Genomic DNA, 7139 nt, shown 5'->3' on the forward strand with positions numbered 1-7139 from the left:
TACAAACATTTTTTATTCAACACATATATAACTTCAGTTTAACATTTTTAAAGATATTTTTTTAAACATCGATTAAAATTGTGTTGGAGAAGTGCATAAACAAATTTTTTTTGAATGCAAGAACTACGTGAAACGTATTATATAACTAATATTTATGTTTGTAGACCCTACCCAAACCCCATAGTATAGTTTAAGCATCTTTATATATATATTTTTTTTTCATACTAAAATAGTGATAAGTCTATTTGTTACAAACATATTTCTCAATTTCATTGTATGAGAGTTTTCTTTCCGGATTTAATCATTTTAATATTTATATTAGTAAGTTCTAGCATAAAATTGGTTGAAAATTTGTAATTATCAATACTAAAATATAATTTAAAATCTTAATTATATACATATTATTTTATTTTCGGTGATTCTTTTTCCTTATCATTAATGTTTTTAACCGTATATTTTAATAAATATTCTAATAAATCCTTTTGTGTTTCGTTCTTCGATCAAAAAATACTTTTAATTCAGTCTGCAATAAGCATGTATATTGCTATTATTTCAGGGCTGTATAATGAAAAAGTTATTGTGTAATCGATCTATTATATTATATTGTCTTTAAAATTATATTTCGAATTTTATTACCAAAAATTTTTTGACACACGACAACCGTTACGGTCTTTTGTTTCTCATGCAGAAAATGCCCAACTATTAGTTGTCATCTTATGTAGTTATTTATAATTTATTTTTTTAAATCATTTTATAATGACAAATTTTTGTAAGGAATCCTAGAATGTCATTATTCTTTTTTTTTCTTTATCCATAACATGACAAAATAGTTGTTGGTATCAATTAAGTTATTATTAATTTTTCTATCCGATATTGACAAATTTTTGAAACGGTTCAATTACATGTTTGTTAAAAAAAATGAATACATAATTAAAATGAATTAATTAATATATAAAAGAGATGGGTTTTTGAAACTGAACACTGTTGTTTACCGTTAAGCGGCGATTAAACTTTTGCATGCGGTTTCGAGATGATATAAGAATACGTCATATGTCACTAATTAGAACTTCAAATATGAAGAATGATGAGCAAGGCTATTTACAGCGGTTTAAGAATTTGCAGGTACTAATTTAACAAGAGTCTTTCTAGTGTGTGCTCACAGGCACATATTGGCACACACTACCAACTACTTTTTGTTGAGGTGGAGGGCTTTTACTGATCATGTGCATATGCGGGGGCATGATAATTATTAATAAGATAACTAAAAGTGGTTGTTAGTGTGTGCCCATGAACACACTAGAAAATCCCATTTAACAATAACCTACAACTGTTTAGGCATACTTAATTAGTTACCTTTTAATTACTTAATTCACTACAACGATTAAATATCCCCTTTTATAACTGAAAACGGGTGCACAGACATTATGACGGAAACCAAACTACCGACAAAATTATTAACTTTAGACGCCAGTAAATAGGACTAAAGATCATAAATAATATTATTTACTATGAAAAAGGAGACAGATTTCCATCTTAAAAAAACAAATTTGTTGCAGTTTAATGAGTTTGTTCGACCATGGTATGTGTTGCGTATCACTTTTATATAGTGAGAATAAATACTTTGGATTTAGATACACTATCATTTAGTCTATCATTACAAGTGAATCTTTTAGTTTTATAGAGAATTTATATTGACTAATCATCCTCGCGTACTTGAATATCATCTTCTTTGTAGAAAGACAATAAGGGGAAGTGGTCCCTAAACTCTTTTGACTATATCCTAAAGGAATTAAACATAAACATTGCACTGAATGCAATGACTGAAAATTTTATCGCCAACACGAGGGGCAAAATGGAGAAGTTCAAATTGAAGGGGATCAAATGACCCCTATAAATGTTTACGGGATTGGTGTTTTACAGATTCCCGATAAAGAAGCCTCAGTTGATTTGCGTGGAGGAATATATTTTAATGGAAATACAGGCAATCTGGGTAACATGCATGAGCGCTAGAAGCGATCAAGTTGCAGCTGGGGGAATCAAATATTTATGGAAGCGGAACAAGTGATGACCCTCGAAAACTCTTATACGTCCACTGCTCTTCAGGTTCGAAATGGAAAAGCATCTGGGGATTTAGGAGTTGAGATGTATTGTAATTCCTGTCAAGGTTACATGAACACTGGCCAAGGGACTTCTAGTCTCAATAGTACAATGGATGATATTGCTGAAATCGTAAGTTACGTTCAATAATCAGATTGGACTGTAACAGATGAAGCAAATTCCAATAACCATCAGTAAATGTAGGCCTGAAAATATGAAGATACTTGAAGATTAGGCCTTCATTTATGTCTTAAAACTCTTTCTTTTGGTGGTGGCCGGTGAAATGTATATGTTTCTCCCAACTTAATTAGTACCTGAATATATTCTTAAACTCAAGCTTTTTATTTACTAAAATTTTAATAAATATAGTGTAGATTAATTTCAAAAATAATTTACTAATTAAAAAAAATGGACAACCACTAGTTAAGCAATTACTCTTCTATATGAAAAGTTGATATCTAAAATGAAGTAGCCCATTCTCTTAATTATTGGCCAAGATAGTAGAAAAATGTTTTGTGGTCTCTTAAAAGGATAATACTTAACCGTGAATATGTAGTTCACAAAGGAAACCAATAACCTATAAGTTATAGACTATATTTTTTAAGAAATATAAATAGCCAGAGAAAAAGAAAAGCAAAGAGATTTTAAGTTTTCAAAGCATCAAAAGGTAAAACTAAATGGGTTTCTTTGTCTTTTTTGTTTGAACTCTTGATTTATATCACCTTTCTTATGTGTGTTATTGAAATTCATTTTTATTAGTTAGTTATGAATTTGTGAGGAGGTTTGAGAGAGTGGGGTGTTTGTTTGAGAGAGTGGGGTGTTTGTTTGGGTGAAGTGGATGTGTGAGTAAATGTATATTTTGCCGAGCTCGAGGTGTCAAAGTTAGTTGAAGAGTTACGAGGAAATACAATATGGTTGGTGGGTGTACGGTTTAGGGAGAGATATATAATCGAACTCATTCTCAACTACATCTAAAGAAAGTGGTTGATGTTTTCTTGTTTGAATGTTTTCATGGGAGTGAAAAAGCTCGAAATGTATCCTTTTAGTTTTATAATATAGCTTAGAAAGCTAATTTATAAAAAAAATCACAGTTATTATTGCGATATGTATCATTAATGTACGTTACTAATTTTCCTCTGCAAATCCTAAGTTTGATCTCGTCTTTAAGCTGGTTATAGTCACCAGCATTGTGGTCATTGTCTTCATGAAGCGACAAGTGAGATGCTTATATCTCATTTCTCTCTCAATTCGTCATGGCTTCTTCCTTTTAATATCCATCCAGATCTGGCTCCATCTGGCTTCGAAGAGCATTGAGACGGGCATATACCACGAGCTTAGGCTTAGCCTTGTTTCGCTGCAGAATTTTCATACTTTTCATTAATAGAGTACTTGTTCTTCATATTATATTCTTGATAATTCTTTTGTTTCTCTAAGGTTTGAATATTTTCACAAATTCTTCAATCTTAATATACTTTCCACTATTGTTAGGTGATTTCTTTGTGAGGTTAAACTCATCAGATATTTTTTATTTTAGGGATCTCATAACTACTTTCGGGTCCAAGTTTGGAGTTTTTAAAACATTCTTAGTAAATTCGTTAATGTAATTTCAGTGAGATTCACTCTTTCCATGTACTACGTTCCTTAACGAGATAGGTTATTTTTCATGAATCTTTCTGCTAATGACTTACCCGATAAAATATTTACTTAATTAGATCCTTGGAAAGGGCGAGACAAGGGTTTTTATTAGCATTGCCTTATAAATCACAGTGTTTGAGAGCGTGCACTATATTTTAGCATTGCCTTATAAATCACAGTGTTTGAGAGTGTGCACTATTTGCCATGTGAAGCTGATCATAACAATGGGCATCATAGATTTTTGAGTAATTCGATCAATCTCAATCTCTTTGGTATATGGAAACATGAAGGCTTGTAGTCCAGAATTCAACTCTAGTTTTGGGGAGATCGTGCCACCGGGATTCTTCACTCAAAGAGTGTCGGGCGAGATATTTATTAGAGGTAATTGCAATTCGGACCCCCTAACTTTCGTTCAAAAATGATATTGTACCCATAGTTTTGGAACTCTAATCGCACCCCCTATCTATAACATCTATAACGATACGCACCCCCTCCGTTAAATTCCGTTAAAATACTCCTTCCGCCTCAATTTACATGTCCCTATTGCTTTTTGAGAAGTCAAAATGACTAATTTTTGACCAACTATTAGAAAATATTTATTTATTATGTTAGGAAATAGAAAGTTATATATTAAAATAGACTAGATTTACTTTTTGATGATATTTTTTTAAAATTTTTAAGTTAATGCTTTAACGTTTGTTTATTTTTAGCTCATATATATCATGAATGATCCTTGATTATTAAATATATCATTTTTATTTCTTTTTATTTTAATATTAAAATATTTTATTTTTTATTTATTTACTATAAGATAATAAAAAAGTCTTATTTCAATATTTTTATGCAATATATATATATATATATATATATATATATATATATATATTTATATATATTAGAAGTTGAGTTTGACGCTCGTAATTAATAAACTTGGAAAAACTTATATAATACAATTTACAAAATTTCAAGTTATAAAAAGTAATTCTATACATGCTATTGACTAATTGCCCTGAAGCAACAATTTCTCACGTTGGCTGGAAGTTTAATTTTGCTGCTCATCGTCTGGCGAAGCATGCACTTCAATTAGATGATGAAGCTACATGGATGGAGGATAACATCCACAATGGAGAAAATATCAGTAGGCGTGATTTATAAAGATTGGGGCTTAATGGAAAGAAATGTTCAAGCAGATTAAAAAATTTAAGGTACGATTGACGCTTTCAAAGCTGCTATTGCACACAATCCTGTTATTAGGCCATTATATGTTAACTAGAGTTATGGAACTGAAATGCTATTATAGTATACATACTTACATGGTTGTAAAGTCATGTCATAGACGAATTGCACGAGTGATTTTCATCAATCTCTCATATATGCCATCCCTTCACCAATTGGTGTCATGGAACATCTTTTAAAGTTGTGAGTCAAAACATTAATTTGAATAATGTAATGAAACCTAAAGCAATTCCTCTTGTAATTTTAATCATTCCTTATATCTGACTTGCAATGTGTCAGGAATCGGAGCAGAAACTATCTAACGGGTGATATACGTGTAGAGTTAGGTAACTTGTATTTTTGTTACTATATCTTTATTTTTATGGTTTTAGTTATTAACAAAGCATTGTGGTAGACGTTGACCAATTAGATTTCCCCAATGTTAACACAGTTTGTAGTTTTTTGGGAATTACTTTTCGTATGATACCAATACCTGGGTACATGTGAGCGAGATATGCTACTGAGTAGTAAGATACCAAGATAATGTAAATGCACCAAAAAAGATTCAAATAGCAGATGGTCCCTTGTTAGTTCCGAGATTAAAAATTAATGTAGTGTTAACTGAATTTGTTATTTTGTTAGCTTTGCTCAAACAAATCTGTAGGATTAGATACTAGTGGAAGTGACTTTCAGGCAGAATGGAAAGATTATTGTTTATTGCATGATGGCAGAGTAAGTTGAAATGGATGGCCTCTCAAAAACCCGGATTCCTTCTGTAGTCCCCTAATCTGATAGTAATTGATGTCAGATTTACAAATCTCCTTTCGTCGTACAAGATTGGTCTGCATTACTGCTCTTGCCAGCCTTTCTTTAAGTAGCCTTTAAATATCCATTATTGGTATGGTGTTTGCATACACTTAGATGAGACCCGATCCTTCATTTTATTAAATCTTTAGCTAGTATGTCATATTCTCATATGCATTGATCCCCAGCATCTTTAGTTATAAAATATAGAGTAACGTTATATATACTTCTGTTTATTTTGGTTATGAGTTCATGTCTGCGTTATTTTTAGACTTGAAATACTGAGCAGATAATTATATAATATCTTTCTTTGCCTTGCAGATCTTAAGCAACAGTTATAATCATCCCAAAAGGTTGAATATTTTGCGCGGGTTTTTTACTTGAAGGTGGGTACATCTGTCAAGTGCCTCTACTTTGTTATATTTTTAAGTTCATAGATGTATGTTTATTTACTCAATATTCTGAATTTTGTTATTTATACTATAACGAATATGTACTCGGTGATAATTCTCTTTCCTAAATGAAATGATATCTTAAAAAGGCAACGCAACTTTATCATAGTTCCCAGTTCTTTAGCACTGAGTATTACTAACATATACATGCACAATTAAAGACGATTTAATAAAATTTAAGTGCCACTTATGGGGGACATGACATGAAGCCACTTCTACTTATGCAATGCATTGTGGCGTCAGGAGCGATATGGGGAACATTGAGTTTATTAACAATGACCTGAGTTTTAGAACAAAAGATGACTCAGGAGAGAGAATACTAACATGAGACGGGGACGTCTGTTCTGTACAAAATTGAAACCATATGATTAGATTAAATAGACTTGTGTCGGGAATAAGAAAAGAAACTATATCTGATTCTTAAGTTAATTAGGAGTATTTTACATGGTATGCAATACTGCTGCTGGTTTACTCTCATGGGATTTGGTATTCTTCGGTAACTCACATTGTTTCCTTGGCATACGGGAAGAATAGTTGAAGAAGTTTACCTGCTAGAGCTGCCGTGGCAGGTTCCCCTATGGAGTTCATCATTCGCAACACCAAACTTGGATTTGTTTGTCTGCTGATATCGTCTATTGTCATCTGTAACGACACATTTGTCTCCATACCAGCACGAGACGTGTTGTCTATAACTGCACCAATTACCACATGTGTGCTTGTTGCTTGCTTTACAGAAAACAAGAACAGGAAGATCAAGTAGTAAGGTCTTACATTCATTGCCTCTTGATCTTGGTTATCAGTTAGAGGTCCAAGTGCAAGATTTCCCTAAAGCTTTTCTGTTGGACATCAAACTATTAATCTATTTCTTTTTAAACCTTTGAGGAAACTAATTGACAATAATATTCTAGTCAACTAGAATTAATTATTGAGAATTAT

The sequence above is a fragment of the Daucus carota genome, chromosome 1, assembly GCF_001625215.2.
Source record: "Daucus carota subsp. sativus chromosome 1, DH1 v3.0, whole genome shotgun sequence".
NCBI classification, from domain to species: Eukaryota; Viridiplantae; Streptophyta; class Magnoliopsida; order Apiales; family Apiaceae; genus Daucus; species Daucus carota.